The sequence below is a fragment of the Falco naumanni genome, chromosome 16 (genome assembly GCF_017639655.2).
Source record: "Falco naumanni isolate bFalNau1 chromosome 16, bFalNau1.pat, whole genome shotgun sequence".
Taxonomy (NCBI): domain Eukaryota; kingdom Metazoa; phylum Chordata; class Aves; order Falconiformes; family Falconidae; genus Falco; species Falco naumanni.
In genome coordinates, this window is record NC_054069.1 from 8,087,441 (window position 1) to 8,110,990 (window position 23,550).

At 41.8% G+C, this 23,550-nt stretch overlaps 1 long non-coding RNA gene across 1 annotated transcript in view; it reads right to left on the reverse strand.

The window, feature by feature from the left end:
• Positions 1–22,684, reverse strand: part of LOC121098307 — a 54,947-nt gene extending 32,263 nt beyond the window's left edge. Inside the window, exons 1-3 of the long non-coding RNA XR_005831237.1 lie at positions 22,413–22,684; positions 18,412–18,472; positions 6,965–6,969 (exon numbers count right to left, since the gene is read on the reverse strand). This is a non-coding gene — a long non-coding RNA (uncharacterized LOC121098307). The remainder of the gene's footprint in view (positions 1–6,964; positions 6,970–18,411; positions 18,473–22,412) is intronic.
• Between the last annotated feature and the right edge of the window lie 866 nt (positions 22,685–23,550).

The following is a 23,550-nucleotide window of genomic DNA, read 5'->3' on the forward strand; positions in this document are numbered from 1 at the left end:
GTTAATCTTGTTTTGGTGCTGGCCGGCCCAGCTGCCTCGTGTGCTCTACTCTCTCCTGGGCGGAACCCTGCAGTTCTTTGATTTCCTTTCATATTTGCAGCTATGTCATTTCTGGCTGACCCTTCCCAAACCTCAGATGTTTTCCTCTTGGAGCTGCAGGAGCATTATGTATGCTTATCAAGAGACCAGCCTGGAGCTGGGCTAGCCTTAGGATTTTCAGGGCACTTAGCAAATCTTTGACAATTCTGAGAGGTTGGGGAAACCAGGAGGAAAGATGGGAGCCGTTTCCCTGATAACTTTAGCCTTTATTTTGCTTTCCCCCAACATGCACCCAGAAATATAACACCACATATTTTTCTGGCTGTAGAGCCATTACTGGATAATAGGACAGCTGCTTACAGACATCAGTTACTGGAAATCGTGTACAAAATTGTCCTGTCTCCACTTCCTGCTCCTCTCTCCTCCTCCACACAGAGTCTGTTCTAAAAAGAGCACAAATTACTATCATTAAAGATGAAACCTGTGGGTTGTTACATTTTGGCTGCTTTAGAAATCAGACAGACCAAGTCAGCTCAGTCCAACTTAAACTACAGAATCACAAGAGATGGCCAGACCACCATGGACTTTCACAGAGAGGAGCCCAAGCCACACATCTGTGCTACAGTTTGAAACCTCAGTGTTTCATTTTGGGCTGCTCAGATATAGACTACATGATTTAGCCTCTTATCCCACACAAAATTTGACTCCTATACGGGTATTGTATTGGTGGGTTTATGGGAGCTATCTGGATACTTTTTGGTTACTGAGCAAGAAACCTCTGTTAATTAGTAATCCCACAGGATGTTTCTTATCATTCCTGATTCCCAGCACATCAGAAGTACCATCTTAGCAGCTACTCCTTAAGCACTGCAGCAACTCACTCTGCTTGTGCCTGTGCATGACTGGTCAACAGTACCACACAAAAATCTCAACTGGAAACACTATGCACACCAGAAGACAGCTCACGCACAGACCCTATAAATGCCACCCATAAAAGCCTAGAGCACAACTCGTTTAATAAAAATGAATGCCCTTTGTTAATGTTACTAAAGCTTACTCATTTAAACACAGCATCATACATATTGCACTCAGAAGCCTATCAATACAATGCAAACCCACCAATTTTAGGTGGTAGCTTCTTTGAAGGGGCTGGAGCAACATAAATTAGTCCTAAATGTCTTGGACTTTCCGAGGATAAATATTTCCATGAACAAATGAAGAAAACAGACTCCCAAGGCCACTCATAAATTCTGGCACAGAAAGGCGTGTGCTTCCATTGAGTACATTTCAGAACAGTATTTCCTGAGGCATTTCTGAATGGTATTGACTTACATGCAAAAGTTTATGTCTGGAGCCATGCAAAAGGACTGGACGACAAAGGTGAAAGAACAATGCGTCAAGAAACAAACGTAGACCTTTTTTCTTCAAGTTAATTAAAAGAAACAAGGTCTCATTCCCTTTGTTTGACATCAGTAGGATACCATCCACTGCTCAGGAGTTAATCCTGATTTACTGCAGCAAATCAGAGTGATACACGCTCAGCATATGAGCCGTTCTAAGTTGCACTCAGACAGAAGCTTCAGCACAATGCTCCCCACATCTGCAACAAACTCAGATCAAATTTTAGTAATCACCTACCTCTTTTCAATCCATTATGTTGACCATTAAGATAATCATATGAATTTGTAAGTCTGAGATGGGGAAGCCATGTGAGCCTCCATGGTTGTGTTTCTATGGAAACAATTCCCCTAGCATCTTCAGTCCACATTCGGTATTCTTGTCTCACTGTTCATCTCATTCACACACTCAAAATCCCTGTTTTCCAAACACTGGTTTCAGGAGGGCTATATTTTCTTCCTTTTTCTATTCATCCATTGAGCTGGATATCACAGGGACGATGAGGTGTCTGGCAGGTCCCTGTGTGCCAGTCCTGACCCACAGAAATCAGGATGAAGGCAACAGGGCAGCACAGCCTCCACAGACCCTTTTAGCACTTTTGCTTTTCTGGTGCAACTGGAAAGACTGAAAATTAGTCCTTAATTATGTTTTAGAGGTTTGGCCGCTTTCATCCCACAGTGAAGATCATACAGGATCTGCTATCTATAGCAACTTCTATCCAGAAGCGACTGCACTCCCACCTCCTTTCTCTGCTCTGTGGCAGCTTCACCCATCTCCTAAAAGTAATCACGTATGGGAAAGATGGCAGCTTATGAATCCACGCGCAGCCAAGCCACACCACACTCCAGCCCTGGGACAGAACAACTCCTTACTCAGCTGGAACAAGGAGCATGCAAGGGAGCTAGAAATTAATTTCTCAGTTAATATTTGGCTCTAATGATTCAATTAACACTCCATCCTTATGAAGAGTACCACATCCCAAGCAACTGGGCCTCCATCACTTCCCTTCTGAGAGTACTTCGCAGTACAATGGGCTTCACACTTAGTTCCTCTAAGTCAGCCCGTTTGTAATTGCTCTGTCTCACTGGAATTCAATCCCCATGGACCACCAGGAACAATTCATTCCTTGTGTCTGCTAGAGTGCCTACCATCTCGATCAACTCAGCAAGGACAGAACTAAGGGTTTTTTAAGGCTGAAAACATCAGCTGCTATACCCTACTCCAACTAGCTACACTCACTAACTGGAATATTTATAGACTGCTCCTCTTTGCAAATGTTGCACAGGAGGAGACTTGTCACATACATCCAGTAGCGGATTGTACCTGCAGCTTCTCAGTACATCTCAGGGCAACATCCCTCCATTTTCTGGGTCTATGTCAGACTTCTCTCCACTGGCTTAAAAGCTCTCTGTATTTCTGCAAGAGCATGTGAAGAAAAAGGTAATAAAAGTGTCCTTTCCATCCATCCTTTTGCCAATATTCAGCTGAAGCATTAAACAAAATTATTAACCTTCTGGCACCAGCTCTGCTTATTAGCACTCTTGCCCCGGAACCGGCATCAGCAAAGGCAGGGGTGCTACAGAGGGAAGATGGCCAAATCTCTTCTGCATTCAACCACTCTGTATTCTGAATATACCAGGAATTAACTTGCAGGAGTTTAAACACCAGTTGCCTCCCTAAACTACTGGTTCCACTCCTGCGTTGCCAGTTTTAAAAAAGCACAAGGGCCACGTTTTTAGACAGTGTAATTTGGCACAAATCCCTTAGCTCCATTGTTTTCACTGGAATTGTGGTAAGTTACAAGTCAGGATATAGCTCTAAAAAGATTTTGCTTTAAAACAAACACATAAACAAGAACAGGTTTAGACAAGACTGGGGATTTTGAAGCTGCACTTCTGTCTCCAGAAAATTCCAATGGCTTGCAGTAGTCTTTGCTCCACGAAGCCACTAATTTGTAACGCCTTTAATCTTTCCATGTAAGTCTGTTCCTCTACTCCCGTAATCACTTTTGTTGCTCTTCTCTGAATTCTGTCCAATTTACCACACAGTACAGACTACATTACATCTGAAAGGCCAGAAGTATGGTGTACAGAAGCTCATTTTCAAATTCTATGACCTCAGTTCTTGGGAGGATTTCAGAGACCAGACACCACGCTATAAATGAAGAATGTGTGCCCATATAGCTAGGTAATTTAAATGCATTTTCTGTGAATAAATCTACTCAGTACTTTCTTGATCTGCACAATCCTCTGCCATAGGGGCGTAACGTAAAAATACTTCAAAGGCTCTAACAAATTCCCTCAAGATGTGATCTTCACCATTTCAAAAGCTGAAAGACATAGACAAGGTATAAAGCCATCATGATATATTTTCAAGGTAACACTCTTCTGCAACTCCTGTTCACCCATTTCTTGAAAGTGAAATTGCCACTTCTCTCTATATATATATCCTTTTAACTTATTGACTTTCTTACGAGCAATGCAAAGATGAAGTGAATTTGACTTTTGGTTAGGGTTTACTATACCCTCATTATCTTTAAATGAAGCACAGCAATGCTTCCTTCCTTCAAATACCTCCTAGACAGTTCCAAATGGAAATCCTCTAGCCACAGACCCTCACCACTTCCCTTGCCTCTTGCAGCACCAAGAAAGTCTAGATTTGGATTCAAGTTTCAGCCCTGATCTTTCTCCCCTTGTTGGGCTGAAACAAGACCCTGCATAGCAACAATCTTGTGAAAGATTATTTTTCTGTTACACCTCAGTCCCATCTCTGATATTAATTATACAGTTTGAGCTTTAAGCCAAAAGGTATTTTGGAACCGGTGCTCTTGGCTGAAACCAAGATTCCTCATATCCTCCAAATAGTTTCATAACAAATTCTCCTAGACTGTGGCATATTTAATGAGAATGCAGATGATCAATTGCAGCCTGCCTTGCACGGTTAACTCAATCAACAAACTGCTAATGACTCCAGCATGTTACAGCTTTTTTGGCTAATGAGAACCGTATTGACCAGATTTTTCCCTTTCTCCCAGGATCAAACGCCAATATGGAATGAGTTCTGCTACAACTGTAACATTAGCCTGCAAGGAAAACGCTGACCAGCAATAGCATGGCACAGCCTGCATGTCATTAGGGAGAGAAAGATCTCCCAGGCCTGTAGGACAGCCTTTCCTAACCCTTCCAAGTGTCTTGTCTGGTGAAACCAAAGCCCTGAGAAACAGAGCTGCAGCGCGGGAATGGAGCTTCCACCTTGGTGCATGGCATTGAGTCAGAAAAGCCTTTTGTCCCTGGCATGCTGGCGGCACTGCAGCTGTCCCGCCTCTCCTCCTCTTCCTCCCCACTGCGTTCTGCTGCCATTGTGCAGCAGAATAATCTGTAGCAGGTGATTAGTAAATACACTCTGCTTCCTCTTTCTTTCGCTTTTGTGCTGCCTGCTGCTCCACTTTACCATCACCTCCATTTCTTCTTCCGTCCTTCAAATAGAAGTCAATTGACCATTTTCTGTATGGAAATCTAACACCTGACCATGCTCTTAAGTGAAGAGCGGTATTGATGGTGGAGTCTGAGGACTGAGCTGGGAAACAGTTTGTTGGGTGTTATCCTGCCTGTTATCAACCAGTGTTAAACAAAGATTTGCTTCCATGGAAAGAATTCCCGTGACTTCAGTCATCTTTGGACTAGGCCTTTATTTCCTTACAAAATAACCTCTAGTTTCTGGTATGGTTTGATTTCTAAAATGACCAATTTCTAAAATAGACTTTCTTTTCTGTACCCTGGAGAAAACACTGCAGCCTGACCAATTTCTCTCCATGAAGAGAGCCTGGTTCCAATTTTGTCTACACCATCACTTTGCTGGGTGTTAAGTCACTTTATTTTCCCAGTCCTTCACTTCCCTCTGTCAAACAGGAATAACACAGAATGCTTTGTCCTTGAGGAAGTAAAACTGCTACAGAAAAAAAACCCAAGTATTATTTTGCTTTTGATCAGCTTCATACTGCACCACCTGAGAGCCACACCCTGCCATCCCTAGCTGCAGCCAAACCAAAGAAAAAGTATAACTACAATGGGTAAAAAAGGAGCAAGAGAAGGAGTAATTAGGACTTGTGAATCAACTGGAAAGCATCAATTCTCCAAAGCTTCTTTTCAGACTAAGCTAATTTGTTAGTATCATTTTGAACAAAAATAATAGAGAATGCACACAGTTCATCAATAAGGATTGTGCTCCTTCCTCTTTAAGAGGTGCTTCTATGCAACTCTCTCCACTTTAAAAGGCTTAAATATTAAATATCATTCAGCCGAGTCATCATGGGGGTCCACACTTGACTTCATTCCTCTCTTAACAATGTCCTCAGGCCAGCTGCCAGGAATTCAGACACTTAATAACTTCCCTGGGCTGAGAACTCTTCACCTCGGGCATGCTCTTCTCTTATCTACAGTGGGAAATGCTCCCGTTCATTTCATGGTCTGCTCTGACCACAGCACTCCTTGCTCCACTGACTATCTCCTGCATTGTTCTTCAGGTTCAAACTTCCCAGCCTCACCTGCAGGTCCGCCACACCCTACCCTTTTTTCTGTTAGCTTCCAGCTCCCTCTTAATTTAGCCTTAGCTTTCACCCTACAACATTAAAACCCTTTGTCCCTTATTCCTAACTTGACTTCCCTGTCTTCTGTGCCACCATCCCCTCCCTTGCAAAGGCTGAGCCCCAGAGCTCTATGACTCTGCTATGGTGACCAGTTCTGTCAAAGGATCTCTTGCTCAGCCTTGCATTTTTAATGCTGAAGGGCCTGGTTTCAAAGCCACGTTTCCAACAGCGTGCCCATATTCATTCAGCTTTGGAAGAGCAGTTCCAGTAACTTGTGAGCAGAAACTGGAGCTCCATGTTCACAAGCAGGTTACTCTTCCCTGCTCTTCCCTTAGAGCATGCTGGGAGGTCCTGCAAACACTGATCATTATTTCTCTCCTCCAAACACTTCACACACCTTTCCATCCTCCTTTTTTCTCCAAAGGACACAAGCTAGCTAGCTAGAAACCAGGCTAGCCACCAGAAATGTGCTTTCACTGTTTTAATCTCCTTCCTCCCCTTGCCCCGTACAAAAGAAATTCCAAAGAAAAATTCAGAATTGGGTCCAAGTCTGTGTGATTTAAGCCCATTCTTAGTCCACTGGTAGCAGATAGGAGACATTCCCTACCAGCATGGTTTAAGAAATGTCCAAGTCACTCTAGGCTTTAATCTCCTGGGCATCAAAAATCCAGTTCTTGAAATACATGACTGGCAACTTCTGGATTTGGCTGCAGTCTAAACCAAATTAGTTACGGTAAATATAACTTTGCCACTGCTCTTGGTTTTCTTTTGTAAATGGAACAGGGCATTAGCACAGCCACTTTTTGTACTACAGGACTCCTTACTCAGACTGCTTTTAAGTTCACTAAGTTCCAGCTTCAGGAAGAAAATGGTAGCATTTGATTTATTGGTACAGGGGAAGAAGAATGAAGTAAACAATAAATCTAGTAGCAGCGGTGCTACTCAAGCTCACTGCAAGCCAGTCCCGAGGAGTACCCAGATTCCAGTCCAAGATTAGCATATCTATCTGATACACAGGGCAAGTCCTTCCCTTGCTCTGTGTCTCAGTTTCCCTGCTCATAATCAGATCATGCTAACTGTGAAGCTGAATTCCATTATATTTGACAGAGATATAAAAATATACAATCATGTACTCACAAGCAAATCCATGGAGACAGTGTTATCAAGCAACATCTATATAAAGTATATCTCTAGGATACACACAAAAGAACCAAAGTGAAGGCATTAGAATAATCCTGCAGTTATGACACTGTCTTAGCCCTTGAGGTATTTTGTCCTGTTAGTGGCTCTGCCACAGTCTCCCTGTGTGAGTCTGGGCAAAACATCAAATCTTTCTCCATCTGTACAACAGAAAAGCAGTCCATCCTGTCTTGTTTTCTTTTTCCTCTCAGGGCTACTGGCATTACAAGCTCTTATAGCCAGAAAGTGACTCCTGGATATGTTGGCAAAACTGATCTGACAGAGCCCCAGATTCAGCTGCTGCACTACCAATAAAAATAACGGGTCACCAATGTGTGCAATACTGGATAGATCCAGGCTCGGTGGCAGAAAAGAAGGAAACTGCTTACCTAGAATGGATTATTTGTGACTTCTGAAGCAAATATGAGAAAATTTTAATGAATTTTCTGCCCCCTCCCCTCCCCCCTTTTTTTTTGCCTTCAAACAATGCAGAGCAATGACTAGAAGGTTCTCTGGACAAATCAATGAAACTAACACCCAACAAATGACCTTTCCTCAGTGTCTTATAAGTACCTGTCAACTTCATGAGTGCCACCACAATTGAATGGAGAGATTTAAAGCCAGACTATTCATTAGAGAGCAAACTATTATTCTAGAGACTTAAATGACTTGGCTAGTGGCCAGCCTTCCTTACTGTTAGGTACCACTAGTAAAATGGAAAGTGGCTGCTATTTGGTTTGCACAAAAGCATAAAAGAGAAAAAAGTCTTTCAAGAGGAACAAGAACCAGGCTGTTCAACTGATGATGGTCTGACATCCTCACAAGATGGCATGAAGGGTAAACAGATATACAGCATAATCAGGGAACAAGCAGAAGTCTGTAAACACCAGAGATAGCCTCTATTTCATGGCATCACTAACAATCAACCAACTAAGTACGCTATAATGAATGCATTAATAAAACAAAGAGGCTAGGAGGGTGTCTCAATAACTACGATTTTCTTTTATGCAGTAGATACTACTGACTTGCCATATGAGGTTCTGAATTAAAAGCCAAATTATTATCTTCTCTGATATAGCTCACATTTGCATTAAATGCTAATATTTCAAAGTAGGAGTTACAAACCTCACCATTAATCATCTGTTTTGTATCAAGTGATATGTCACCTTTATCTCCCTGGAGCCCTTTCCTCAGGACAACCTTACTTCTCAAGTTCCCTTTCTAAAACCGCTCTTTATGATGACTAGGACGAAAGTAAAGGGGACTAACACGAGCTCTGTTATACAACATTGCACGTGTCTGTACAGTAGTACAGCCAGGAACAGCAACTCAGCTAGCAGCAAGCAAGCCAGCCTCTGAACAAGAAGAGCACAGCTGTACTGGTTCTTCATTATTCCCAAGTAATGCCGTTAGTATACCCACACTATATTGAAAGGGAGCTGTTATTATTCTGTTAGTACACAAGAAACAACCTACAGGAGCATAAGAATTGAAAGTCTACTATGCAGAATGGACAGAAAAATCGGGGCAGCAAGAGTAAGAAGCCTCACACCTCACCTTTTTCCAGTTCCATGCTTTGCCCCTTCCTCATGTTTAGAGCAGCTAGAAAGCCTTGAGATGGTGACACTGAATGTTGCTTACCATGATGAGAAACCCTAAGTTTGTTCTGGGTTACTCTAATCTGCTAATACAACAGAATCTTACAGGTTTACTTTCTTTAGCCTCACTGTGAAGCAATTAAACACAGCAATTAAAACTCTCTGCAAGTCACTTTTCTATCAAAAAGTATCAAGCTACTTGGACAGACATTTGTCTTCTAGTGCTTCTAGTGCACAACAGTGGGACATAATTTTCTTTTTGATTAAAGCTGTCTCTAATACTTGCTAACAGCTCTCGGTGAAATATTTTAACACAAACACAGTCTCCATAACTTCTGACAAATAGCTGTCTAAGATTTACCCTGCTATGGCTCAAGAAGTCGAAAGACCGTCATACTGGGCAAGAAGATGAAAAGTTCTCTCAGAAAGAGAACATTTATACAAGCTAATCTCTCTATTACACTGGTGCTTGTGATGATGGTCAACTTGATCAGGTCCTGTGACTAATGTAGAGAAACAGTATGCAAAATCCTCAGCCAGTTGGATGACTCTGAAACTCCATGTCTTCTAGAAAGTTCTCCTGGGTGAAAGAAGCTCCTTTTGCAGATTGCAAGGTTTGAAAGTTGAAGGAGATCCCATTACTTCATCACTATAGCTCTCCAAAGACCTTATCCAGATCCTCAGTATGATCGCTACACAAATCTGCTAAAATATGTCTAAGACGTTCTTGCTATTACACATACAAGTAGCTCAATGTGCATTAAAACACAAATACAGAGGGTTGCCTACCTTTCCATACCCCTTTTCTTTGCCAGTGACACACAAACTGCTGTAAGGCAGCTAGATTTTTCTGCTGCCCTTCTTCTTTCCCCCACACTGCAAGATTTTGCAGATCACAAAGCAAAGAGCACTTTCCATGCTCTGTTCCTAATGTCTTTGAGACGCGTGTGCTTCAAGTCCTGCCCTCCACATTTAAAGTGGCTGACTTTCCTGCATTTGGGTTGTGTCACCTCAGGATGGGTATTTTTCAGTTCAGTTAGCTGGGCACGAGGCACTTAGGTTTAAGGTCTCTGACAGATGCCATCTTCCCATTTGTTTTCCAAGAGGTGTCTACTACACTCCTGCCACTCTTATTTACTCATCAGTCCATTTGAAAACTTACTATTCTCCAGCACTTTAGTGGAAGCTCATGGTTACTTGTGGCTTTCAAAACGGAAGGGTGCATTTCAGATGACACACAGTAAAACAGCCTGACCATGTGTAAAAATAAGATTATACCATAAAGCCCATGGTTCCAAGTAGTCCAGCTTTGCCACAGATAAGGCAGTTGGAGGAGGCTTGGGATGCAAATTGAGCACTTTTTCTTCAAAAACTACCTAGCTGCTGAAGGTACAAAAGACAGAGTTTTAGGATAAGCTGTACAGTGCAATTTGTTTTCCATCAAACTGTGCTTATGATGACTTAGCTGAGTGGACCCAGAATCTGTTACAGTAAAACAGGTCAAAGTGGATATGGAAAATTATATTTCCATTCTTAAAAGGCAGAAAAACAATTTTTCATCTTTTCTGACTGGATACAGTTGAAGAAGATTACAGCTGGTATGATTACTTTCAGCAGCCTCCTGTTTGACCTATAATTCTGTAAAGGTGCAACTAACCCTTCATATATTGACTGTCAAGGATTTTCCCCTACATGCTTTTTGTTCTTTTCAGCCTATTTTATATGGAAAATTTGTCATATTATAGTTCTTCATATGAAGATTCCTTGGCTTATTTCATGATCAGACAGAACAAATTGAACTAGAGTATAACCACAGTTATAAAACTATGTCTGGTCATCTTACCTGCCCAAAAGAGTGCACCTTCGAAACAGAAAAGGTAAGGAAAGGACAAAAAAGGAAAGATCATGTCTCTTCCTTGTGTCCAAACAGCTGAGAGAGCACTTCAGTGGCCTGTTTGTGGAAAGATGTCAAACAGCAGTAACTCTGAAGGACTGCAACACACATTCCCCACTTCCAAAAATGAAACCATACTGTAGACACACAAATGGGGAGGCAGCAAATCCATCTGCCTGATCTGTCCTCCAACAGAAGACAGCACTGCTTTTTGAGCTACCACAACATGTCACACAACAGTACCACATTATAGAGCTCTTGCCTTTGCACATGGACTTTGAAACTGAGGGAAACATTTGTGCAGAAGCCCAACCTAGTGTGAATGTGTTGACAAAGCTCAGAGGAAATAGCTATCCCGCACAGAGACTTTCTGCTCACTCTGCAACAAAGAGGGAGGGGAAAAAAATGCAGAGTCTGAAAGCTGTTTCCCAATACTGCTGCTTTGTGTAACTCTAGTAGCTTTCAGAGAAGTATCTGTAAGCACAGAAAGGTAAATTAACTCTCTCATGTCTGTAATAGAAGTAAGAATATATGAAGTCCAACATTGTCCTGGCACACCACACCCAGACGCAGCCTGTGCTTTGGGGAGTCCCTAAAGTAGGGATCGCTAAGCGTGGGGAGGACACACAAACCCCACTTCTACAGTCTTCCCTGAAGCACGTGTTGCTCACTGCTGCCAGCGACAAGGCACAAGGCAAGAACCCAGTGTAACAGTCCTTACCTTCTTGCTGCTAACACCCCTGCAATGTGGAGCAGCTGCACATCACATCCTGACGTGCCACAAATAGCAAAACTGGATAGTCGTACTTAAAGTGAAGGGAAGCTCTCCAAGCATCTGAGCTGTGCCAGGTCCTTGCTTTCTCCATCACCAGGGAAAAATCCCTCACTTTCCTCAAAAGGCCGTTGTTCACATGCATGTTCACATGTTCACAACCTCAGCTTGGCCAGCTCACCAGAGACCAGAGCTGACGGGAGCTCAAGACCACATGGTAGACACCGGGATTGCCTTGTGATTTTTGGTGGCTTGCTGTTGATGACAGACATCTTAGCATATGATGAAAAAGTGAGGTTAATGCAGCTGAGCACTGAATAGGACCTGTGCAACTCCTTACTTGCCACTTTAACTTTCTGTTTACTTTTTAATTTAATGTATTCTTTTGATCTCTCTTTCTCTCCTTTCTTTCATCTCCCTCAGTTTGCTGACACAGTAGAAGCATGACAAGCACAGACAAGCTAACCTACTTTTTTCTTTTTCTATTCTACATGTTAACGCTCCCTCTCTTCTACCTAGCATATGAAAGCATATTGCAGGTATCATTATAATGATACTTCCAGTCCCCCTGTGAAGTAATTCCCCCCAGTGACAGGTGAAGAAACTGAGACGCACGGTGCTCTTAAATTACTTGCTCCTCAAGCTTACAGAGGAAGCTAGCAACACCAATGGAAACAAAACCCAACAGACTTCTGTTTTTCTTGGTCCCAATCTGTATAAAATTACTATACCTCCACCAATTGCAGGTCTCTCAAATACATCTGTTTCTAAATACATTAGTAATAGCAAAACTTTAGACATCAAATACACAGAGTTACACATTTCTGTGACCTAATTGCAGCCAAGGAACACTGATTGCCATGCCCTGTGTGCCTTCAGTCTGCACTGCTGCCCGTTAGGCCTGGTGCTAGGGGTCCATGCTGTCTTTGATGCTCAAGGTATGTGTTAATGGGAAGGGGCTACAGCTTACCTGCTTCCTGTGGCCCAAAGCCTGTACAGTGCATGGAACAGAGTTTGTTTACACGTTAAGCCACATAAAGTGCTCTATTTTTTTTACTTTTAGCCTGAGCTTTCCAACACTCTGGACTTGGTTCCCTGTGCCTGCTCACATTTGGGAGTTTCAGCTGGACTTGGACAGGTTCAAACTCACACCTAACTGGATTTCATCGTAACCATGGATATCGCTCAGCCAAGGTGTTTTTCCTCTATGTACGGAATAATTCAGTGCTACACCATGAGCTCGATTTTACAGAGATTAGATTTCCAGTTATGATACTGACTAAAATTCAATATCCATCACTCCCTCCAGAGTACTGAATAATCTTCAGCATTTACAAACCTGAACTTTCAAAAGCAAGTACAGCTTTAAAATTAGTCTAAAATTACTTGAATTCAGATATTGACAACTTTGGGATTAATATTCTCAAAGATGTTCTCTGCAACAAATCGAGCCTTTTTATTTTATGAAAGCTGAAATTACCACATTATCCTGGAGCTCAGTCTTAAAGGGAAAAAATCCAACTACTACAATAAGTGATTGATAAAATAAAAAGTGGACTTTGGACAAGGCATAGAACATCTGCACCAGAGCACACAAAAAAATTAAACCATATTATTTTTTGAGGTAAGTTAATGGAGCACCATTTAAATCACTACATAGACTTTCTACTTCACAATCAAAGTGGCTTTATAGGTTTCTCTAACTTTACTTTGGAAGCGAATCAAGTTTAAAAGTAAAAGAAATCACTTTCACCAGGAACAAGAGTGACCACAAAGGGGTTCAGTGCCGTTAAACTAATGCATTTTATGTATGCATCATTAGTTTAATACGAATTAACTTCTGACTATTCCAGTGTAGATAAGCCCACATTTCTTTACATCTAAATGCATAATAATACTCCCTTTGTCTTGTCGGTTTGAACAGTGAATTGCTCTCTGGAGCAATTATACTGAATGCACAAGACATACTACACTTAGGCCAGGATGTCTTGGGATTCAGATGCATACATCTCCTGCACGTAAGCAGTAAGGAGCTTCTTTGGACTACTCTTGTGAGTCAAGTTACTCACACACATACCTGCAGCATCGGATACAAAGGAAAACCTCAAGCCACCTAGCACCACAAGCAGCACGTTCTCACATATGCACTACTTACACCCAAAAGTTTCATCTACAGTGTCTCACCCCAGAACACCAGGGTGAATCTATGCATGTGTTTTTCAGTTCTAATCTTTAATTATCTTGAACACAGCAATATTCACACCACTCTAGAAAGAAATCAATGCTCCCTGTGCTCTGAACTATAAATGCATCTATTCCATAATCAGCTTAACAGAACAGACATATGGGATTGTACATCTGGGAAGCATATGAGAGGCCTTCTCATATATAAAATTATTTTGCAAAGCATCTTTCTCAGACCCAGCTTTATGTATTTTTCCTTCATTTCCACACTGGAAAATTTGATTGATGTTTTTGGTTTATAAGATACTAAAAAATAACCACCTAGTTGCATGACTGGAATGCTTTTCACTCCTAAAGTCTCCCACTACAGCTTATACATCTTATCTGCAGTATTTCTTTGACATACTAGTACTCTCTGTTTCTGCCATTAGCCCTGTGACTCATTTCTCCCATCATTGACATCAGGCTATCTCTGGGGACAAACTGGGCACACAAGTACCTTTCTAGGCTAGACAGTAAAGGATGAAAAATCACAGGACTTCTAGAAGACAAGGACGCAGACATGAAGTGAACAGAAAGTGGATTCAGACGTTTTCAGTTCTGATGGCTCTGAGGGGTTTCTAAAACCAAAGGAGGAGAATTCCTACTGCAGGGCAGCTCCTCAGGAAGGCACTGCCACTGCCAGTGACTCAGAAGACAGCAAGCACATTCCTGCACAAAACACAGAGCTGCAAGCAGAGCTGCAGCGCTGCCTGGTGCTAGACTCCAAAATGATGGTGGCCCATCACAGGCTCATAGCAAACCAAAATTCCAGTCATCTTCCCACCTAAGATCTGATTTTCCTTTCATTCCTTCATTGGCAACAAAACAATGTAGAACAGCACCCTGGGCAATCCTTCAACTGCAAACTGTCAGTAACACCATTTCACTTTTGCCACCTCCTGCCTGCCATGTCTTTAGGGTCACGGACTCTTACTCAGTACGTACAGCACTTAACACAATGAGGGATTAAAACTAATTTGAGGGTATTAGGCATTCTAATTATCAAATTGTAGTTTTTAAATTTCCAAATCTGCCCAGCTGGTGCCATCCGACATGGCAGGGTGAAAATAATGATGCTAAGATAAAATTGAGCCTCAAATGAAGCCAGACTTGTCCACAGCAGAAACCTTCATCCTGTCCCACGACACCCTCTGCAGTAAGAACTGAAGACCTCTGCCAAAACATGAGTTTCATGGAGGGACAGGCACACACAAGTAACCAAGATGTGCACATTGATTTGTACCTGAAGCACAAAAGCATTTTGATGGTGGCGACACAAGAGTGGAAGAAATGTTGAAATCTTAAGGTTTCCCTCCAAGCTGTAAACTACTCAATATTTTACTATTCAGTTAAAAATGCAGCCCTCGTGGAAAAAACTGGGGAAATCACATTTTGGGCAACTCTTCTCCAGTCATCTGCTACCAAAAAAAAAGAGGTGGGTTCTAGCGAGAATTAGTCTCTGAATCTCTTACTAGTGAGAGATAAACCAAACCCCAAGGTGTTGTGCTAAATCGCAAGGGTGGCTGCTACCATGTTTCAGTTAAGCATTTGCATTTCTCCTCCTCTCTTTCAGGTTTTCCTTCGAGACCCAAGAAATCATTTACATGAGCACAGGGTCTTTTCTGTGCTGGATCTGCCTTTCTTTTCTTCCTCCCTCTGTTTTGGGAGAGTGGCAATACTATGAAAAGACTGGGTCTTGTTTTATTTTATTGCTATTAGGAGCCAAGGAAAAACAGTGAGACCTATAAATGCAAGGATGCCAAGATACAAGGAGACTACATGCTTGACTGCCCAGCTCTGGCTCCTTTGTTTTATGAGTAATACCCAATATGCCGTCAGAGTCATATATATGTTTGCCATAACACAGGAAGTGGAGGTACAAAAAGATAACACTTTATACCAATGGACCATTTCATTTCCCATGCCAGCGCATCCCTTTTCCCCTTGCAGAAACCATACACCTTCTTTTTATTCACATTTCTCCTCTGAACTGATACCTCCTGTTCCACTTTTCCTCTCTACAGCAGTAGGTGCTACAGAAATGTTTCCAACTGATTCACTGCAGAAAACGTTGCGGGGAAGAAAACCAAATGTTTATGGCTGTGCAACATGGAGCCACTTGGAACTCAAATCACATGGCAAATAACAAGATTTAACTATAAATTTTGAATTCAGGCCAGAGCAGTTGAAGTTTCACTAAATTCAGTAATCCCAGGATAATTTAGTGCTTTCTGTGGCAGCGGCTCCCAGCAAATCACCTGGAAATCTCATATACTTCAACTCCACAGCACTCTGCATTCCTCTGAAGATTGACCTTCCCAGCTGGCCTCATGCCCTGACCCAGAGCAGTAACCCTGGGCCAGGTACTCCTGGGTCAACTGTTCTGAAGCATGAGCCCTAAATTTCCAGGGAAGGCAGTAACTTTGCTTTATGTGCAGCTCGTGTTTTGACAGAACTCCTTAAAGAGCTGCCTCTCCTCTGCTGGAGAACTCCATGAACTCCAAACTGAACAGCAAACTTCAGTCTGAATTGCAGAGTCCAACCAGTCAGTCCAGGAAATCATTCGGTATCATCATCATCTTGGAGATTCAGTGTTCACTACTGTGTGCCTCCAGTTTCAGAGGACTGAGTGGCTACTGATCAAAAACCCAAGTAAGCTGAGAGGAGGGGGTCCATAGAACACTATCCCAGTGCTTGCATGCAGCCCAGGAAAATGCTACCAGTCCAACCAAGTTTTCCAACAAAGTTCACCACAACCCACTGCAGCACACAATGCTCGGCCCTTCCAGGGGGAAACTTGGAAGCAACATGTTTGCCCTAGAGCAATCCTATGCTTTTGATGAACTGCATGAGGCAGGAGGGAAAGACTTCAGCTACACCAGCAGGTCATGACAGCAAAACCCACTTGTTTCAATAGAATAATGAAAAGGGCCAGGTGCTTAAGCTCAGTACTTGCAGAGTTTAAGCGTCAGTGCTTACACATCATTTAAGCTTCACACATTATTGTTGTTTATAAAAACTGAAAAGAAAAGAATATGTAATACAATGTAAAATAAAATAAAATTTAAAAATCCGTAACAATCCCCACCACTATGGTCCAAAATGAGTTTCAGCACAAAACCAAAGTCTTTGCCTGTCCACATTCCACAAAGCAATTTTCAATAGATTAAAGCAACAGCATTCAGATCCAAGACACTTCTAGGCCATCAAGGTGAGACTTTTCATTCAGGCTTATAAACTAGGATGTCACTGTAAATGGCTTAGAAGCCTAGCAACATTTTAATATACATGCCAGTATGCGTGACCAAAGGGATTACCCTAGAATGGCTCACCTGATTAGTTATACAAATGCCTTTTTTTTCTTTACTTTTAATCCAAGACCATGCAGAATGGCAAATGGGAGAATGGAGCGGAGTACGACTGGAATGTCTGAAGGCTACAGACTTGGGATTTATATTCCATGTTGAATTCATTGTTCTCTCTCCTATCCCTGCTGCCCTCTAAAATATGCTGCAGCCATGACAGAAATAAATTAGCCTGAGGTACAGGTCACACCTTCAAGGGCAGTAAGCATTCTGGGTAAAATCAATAGAGAAGATCGGAGTCTCTAACAGCTGAAGCAGAAAGAATGACGCATTGATAGCTTTACATATACTCAAACAAAGGCACTTTGGAGAAACCCTTGTCCCTGCTGCCCTGTAAACACAAAGCTCATTTTTTCAAGCACCTGAAGCCGAACAGCAACAGAGGCAATTCAGAAAGGCACCCATTTCTTGGGAGAATTTGCATATCGATGCAGAAAATTCTGTTTGTTTGCATCTCTGCTCAGGAAGGACATCCAGATATTGAATTTGCACCCAGGTTGAAACTCCCACAGACTGGACAGAGACAGGAATCTGCACTGAACTTCAGCTTAAATTTTGTAGCACTCTCTAGCCTCTCAAATAGCAGAAACTGAAGCCTCAAACAAAAAAAAAATCCCGTGAACTTTGGTGAACACACAAACGAGTCCAGGAGGCACCAACAGACACTAATACTATGGGTTGCACTCAGTATTTCCACTTGTGATTTTAAAGCAATGGATAATATATTCAAAATCATTTACATCTACTGAGAACCTTAAACTCAGGCTTCAGTATTTATGAATCACACTTCCTCTGAAATGAGGTGATATAAGATTTATAAGGATATGGGATATATGAAGATTCATGCAGAAGTCTGGTGGTTTTTACTAACACCTCTATGGTGACTTAAGTATTAACTCTCAGGGTGAGGCACATAACCAGCTCAGACACTTCACAGATCCCATGGGGTTCCTACCTGCGTTTTCAGGTTCCTAAAAGCTTTAGAGCCTGATTTAAGCTTCCACAATACTTCTAAAAATAGGATTTAGACTCCTCAGTCCCACAGGATTTTTTGAAATTGCTACCCTGGAGGTTTTTCAATAGACAAAGCTAAAAGAGTTTCTCCTCTTCTGTCCCTCTCAGACTTCTCCAGAGACAAAGGTGGCCCAAATGCAGCAGGATCTAAATTCAAATGAACCCTGATTTTGTGCAAAGCCAGCAAGAGAATGTCAAATATGTAACTTTCCCCTAGCCTCCTTATTTGATCTTTTTTCTTTTATGCCCCCACAACATTAACATGTGTATTGTTCTTTGATTGTTAGACCCACACTTCTACCTATGGTGAAGTATAGTGCAGTTTTGAACTATATTTGTACTTACATTTGTGGTTTCTGTGAACAATACTGTAAATAAAATTGTTTTCATTTCCACTGCTACCTGTAAAAATAAAAGGAGGAATTCACCATTAACACCAGTGCTGCACTAAAGGATTGTCTTTTGCTTACAGTCACTGCCCTATGCAGACACATAGCAACGATGTGGCCATACCTGCAGCATCCCAGCATCTCTCTGCCTTCTAGGAACAGTAAAATCAATACCTTGAGGAAAAGTGTCCTCAGAAGTCATCCATGTTTTGCTGCTTCTGCTCTGAAGGCCTTTGCATCTTTTATGGCTTCTTGAACCCACCAGTACACACAAAGAAATTGCTTCACTTTGGTCAGTGGAGAGGAGGAGGTACTAGTTAAGCTCCTCATCAGAGCAGATCCCTGGTTCTTCAGCTGGCCCTACAGTAGTCCTGGGCACTGATGCTCTATGTGTGGCTGTGATGAGCTCAGGAACAGACCTCAGCAAGAGGTAACTGAGGGGACAGGTTCACATGTGGCCCCTTTAGAGTGGTGGAGTTGTGAAAACACCACTGATGAAAAGGTGTTAATTGTAGATGCGCAGCCTCCACTAAAAATTATAGGTGAGGGAATCAGTTTTACCATGAACTTATAAAGATGCCTTTAGTCAGACCATAGGCTTCCTGCTCCTACACGGCTCATTCCCTGCAGCTACTTTCACATGCTACTCTTGGGGACAGAGAATGTGGGGAAAGAAAGGCACATTCAAGGTCGAATGACCAAGATCTGCCTCAAAATAAACATCAGACAGAACAGCCTACAATGGACTTGCCCTGCTGTTCTTTGGTTCTTCAAGGACAAAAGCACAGGGCAATAATCCACATTACTGCCTGCAATACTCTAAAATACTGCCTGAGGGACCATTATCAGCTTTTGCCTTGCATTTGTGTGTTAGGCATGAAAAAGTACAGTTGCGCATTCTGACACGTAGTGCAAACTCTGTGCCTCCTCAAAAGACATGCAATGTCATCTAGTACAGCTTTCTCTAAAATAAATCATCCCCTATTCGCTTTATACTTCACTGTGCTTAGCTATAGGGAAAGTCCTGCCCAGTTTTGGAGAACATTCCAATAACCACAAGAGTACATTATCTGAACAGATCACATTTAGCATCTGTAGGTCAAGAATGACCCATTAGAGATACACCCATTTGGGGTCTGGTTTTCTACAGCAGTGCCAGATACCAGCTGGCTTGCTTTCCTGAGTGACTTAGGCAGTGTGTTTCAGGTGGGCCTTGACATCCTGATACTCAGAATGCTCTGAGCAATCACCATCTTCAAAAAAGGCCTTAGCAGGATGTCTCTATGTAAGCACTGAAACAAGGAAACTGCCACAATTAACTGCTCCAGAAACCAAAGATCATTGTGCTTCTGCTCTGCACATCCCAGGACAGGAACAGACTCACAGCAAAGGTAATTACTGCTCAAGGCAATGTGACATATCCCATTCCTGCACCTCCTGCTTTCTCCATTCAAATTTCACCTCTGCCTGTTGATTAGGGCTGGTTTCAGAAGATATGCCTCCATTTCAAAGAGCAAGATCATACATGGAACTCAGAGAGGAGATGTGCATTGCTAAGTTTTCCCCCATTTAAATTGTTCAAAAAGCCAGGATTCAACATGCAAATGAAAGACAGACTGAAAACCATGCTACACACATTTGCAACAGCTTGCTCCACTCTGGAGGTAAATGAAGCCTTAGAAAGACCTGGGCCTTTCCAGGAACTATGAATTCCCCTCCCTTGTTTTCAAAACAACCGAGGATTTAAATTCAACCAATGAACAATAGTAGACTTGCCTTGGGAATACCTGGGAAGATGAAGGATGAAAATAAAGATGGGCAAGAGGCTAAATGCTTTATTGGCCAAAATCTGGCTAATTCTCATTTAATGGACTGTACATCACAGGTAGAGTGGTTAAGATCTGAGCTCCGTGGCCTAAGAATTGTTTTCCACTTATAATTTTTGTAAACCTAAAGATTGCAAAATCTCAGCCCTGGGAGGGGAAATGAAATAATCCAAAAACATTTCCTGTGCCTAATTATATTTTGCACGTGAGGTGGATTCATACAAAACTGCTGGATTTGGATACCTGAAAATGAAAAATGGCATGGGAGAGGCCATGTTGATTGTGTCTGGACAAGAACATTTTGCCTTTCCACTGTCACTAAAAGGATCTAATCTAAATCTGTGGACCTGAGGTCCAAAAGTTTGCATTCAAAACTCAAATCAGGATGTGCAGTTTTGCAGGTTGGGCTTATCACTCCTCCGAAAGTACAAGGCGTTTTTCTTCTATAAATATGCAAAGTACCTTACAAAAGACCCTCCCAGTCACCCTCCCCATTTCACAGCAAAGGAAATGGAGGTATCGCATGCAAAGAGGGGAGAGAGGAAGCTGTGGCCACACCGATTCTGTGTCCATCTGCAGCACAACACTGACTGCCTCCATAATCCCCTGCAGTCTGCTGAATCAAAGAAGAGGAAAAATGCAAAGAAATTTTCCCAGCCTTCTCTCATCAAAAACTTCCGTGGATCTCTGGGGGTAAATGTAAGGAAAGATCAGGGAGCTTCACATTTGGTCATTTGCAGATTCTTTCTGCTCGGCCTAGCTGTTCCCCGTCCCTCCATACACACGCGGCAGGTAATCCCGGTGGGAATCAACCAAGAGACCTACTGTAACCCAGTCGCTTCTACTTTTGCTCTACTCACACCGTTTGCAAAGGGAAGATGCTGACTTTTTTCCTGTAAAGTTTTCAGCTGAGGGGGGTGAGCAGCAGCATAACCTACTGTAGTCTGCAAAGATATTATGCACTTCTAATCCTGTATCTAGGAGTATGGCATCATGACTAAACTGCTACTCTTTTTCTTAATAAATCCTTTGCATGGGAAATCTGCTTCTAGTTTAAAGTAACCAAATAATAAATATATATATTTTAAACACAAGGACTTTACATCTGCATGTACAGGTATTTCTTCAATTATCTCAAGTTTATAAAATTCATATAATTCAAATATTAAAGGCTGAATATAGTCATCACACTTAGAAAATTAAATGATAACTTTTTATAAGCAATATAACCATCCTGAAGAACATTAGAAGACAAAATTCAACACTAGAAACTGCAAAATGTTTCTGACCTACTTCAAACAATCATTAACTATAGTTCCTAATTATTTGAGCCCATTTCACTTCTTAGTCAGTGGTCATTTTATTTCTTGACCATTTGGCCTATGTTCAGAAAAAAATCTGCATTAGGCAGCAGAAAGTCTCAAAACAAATTATTCTCCTTCCCCTTTCTAAGGTTGGGAATATTTCAAAACCTCAAGAGACAGGGTTCTAAATATGCCTTTAAAACCAAAAAGTAGAGAGCACTTAATTTTAAAAGCGCAATAGCCTATTACATTAAAAGATGTTGTTATCAAGTAAAATTGCTTTCTCTCACCCCTCTATTAACAGTTTTGCGACTCATTTTCCAGAAAGAACTGCGAACGTATTAAAAGGCAAAACATCTATGCTCAGGCTGGAAATGATCACATGAACAAGCCACAAGATGTGCTTGATAATATACAGAGCTTATTATTCACAAGAACGAGTCTCATTTTCAGCTCTAAGGGAGAGGGCGGGGAGAGAAGGGGGAACAGTCTTTTAAAACACACACACTGGAAGCAAAGGGCTGCATTTATAGGAGCCACTAAAAAGCAGAAAGAAAAGTAAAAGTAAAGAAAACAAACCTCTATGTTACCAGCAACTTGGGTTTTCATAAACTAAGCTCAGCTCCCACAAATCTCGTAAAGTTTTCACTTGAAACAAGTTTACCTTATCAGAGAGGCTGAACAATCAGAAAGCCGCTAAACTTTTCTGAAAGTTCAGCTCTGCTAAAGATGGGAAGGGATACAGGAGAGCAGAAAACAAAAGCATTAGTTAAAAGTGAAAAGCTGCTCAAAAAGTTAGTTTCTCTGCACCCCTCTTACTGACCTAAGAAGTCTTCGTATCACAGGTAGCAAAGTTTGTCTTCCTTCTCCACTGCAAGATTCACACTTGCATGCAGGCACATTGCATTACTGAGAGTGCATTGATCCTCAAAAGAATATTGTTTCCAATCTTCCAGTGACTAAGGAGGGAAGGAAAAATGCAGTCCAGCCAGGTACTGTTTCTTTGTGAAAAGTAAATCCAGCGTTCTGGAATGAGTTCAAACATAGGGCTTGACAGGCAAAGGAGAAATGCTTTTTCACTGAGCATGCTTAGTCCTGCACTGCCTGCACACTTAATGAACATTACTTCCTTCCCAGTGGTTACTCCTAGTAGAAATCCACACCCCCTACTCTTTCAGAAGTCAGGAATGCAGCTGAAACCAAAGTCCAGAAAACATGCCTGACACCCAGACAAGGCCCCACAGATCAATAAACTCAGGTTGTGACCTGCAGGTCAGTTTGTCAAACAGGACATCATGGTGAGTTTTTTCTACACTTGATATAGTTTGCTTTATGCTTCAGCTAATGCTGCTCACTCCCCAGAGATAATAAAACTGCACTGCTTTTAAAGAATGATTAAATGCTTCAATAACAGATGGGAATTCTCTTTCAAATCTTGTATATCCAAACCTGCTTTAAAGTGAGGAAAGAATGCTATATAAAGAAGGTTTTCACACAAAATTAGGTCATTAGATTCCTGAACAGAAATTATTTGAATTTTGAATTTGTCATAGGTAAGGACTATCGGGGGGTGGGGGGTGGGGGGGGGGGGGGTAGTGCCTTTTATTTAGCTAGGGCTTAATCCTGTTCCGTTCGCAATCACATGGAATTTTGTCATTACCTTCAATGTGAATAGTGCTTGGGGTTTTAGATTACAAATGTTTTCAGGCAAGAGCTGTGTCTACTTCAGTGACCTGTACAGGACAGACTGGTTTTGGCACTTCAACTTGCAATTTACTGTACTGCTGTGTCTGAGTGTTCAAACTCTGCAGCAGAAGTCCCCCTCCTCAGAAAATCACAAGAGTTGATGAAGAAAAGCAATTCTACAAAATTACATGTGTTATTTTTAAAGCTTTTCATTATAATTCAAGCTTTTCAGTTGCTTTCCAATTTTTCCTTGAGGTTACACTTAGCTCTCACAT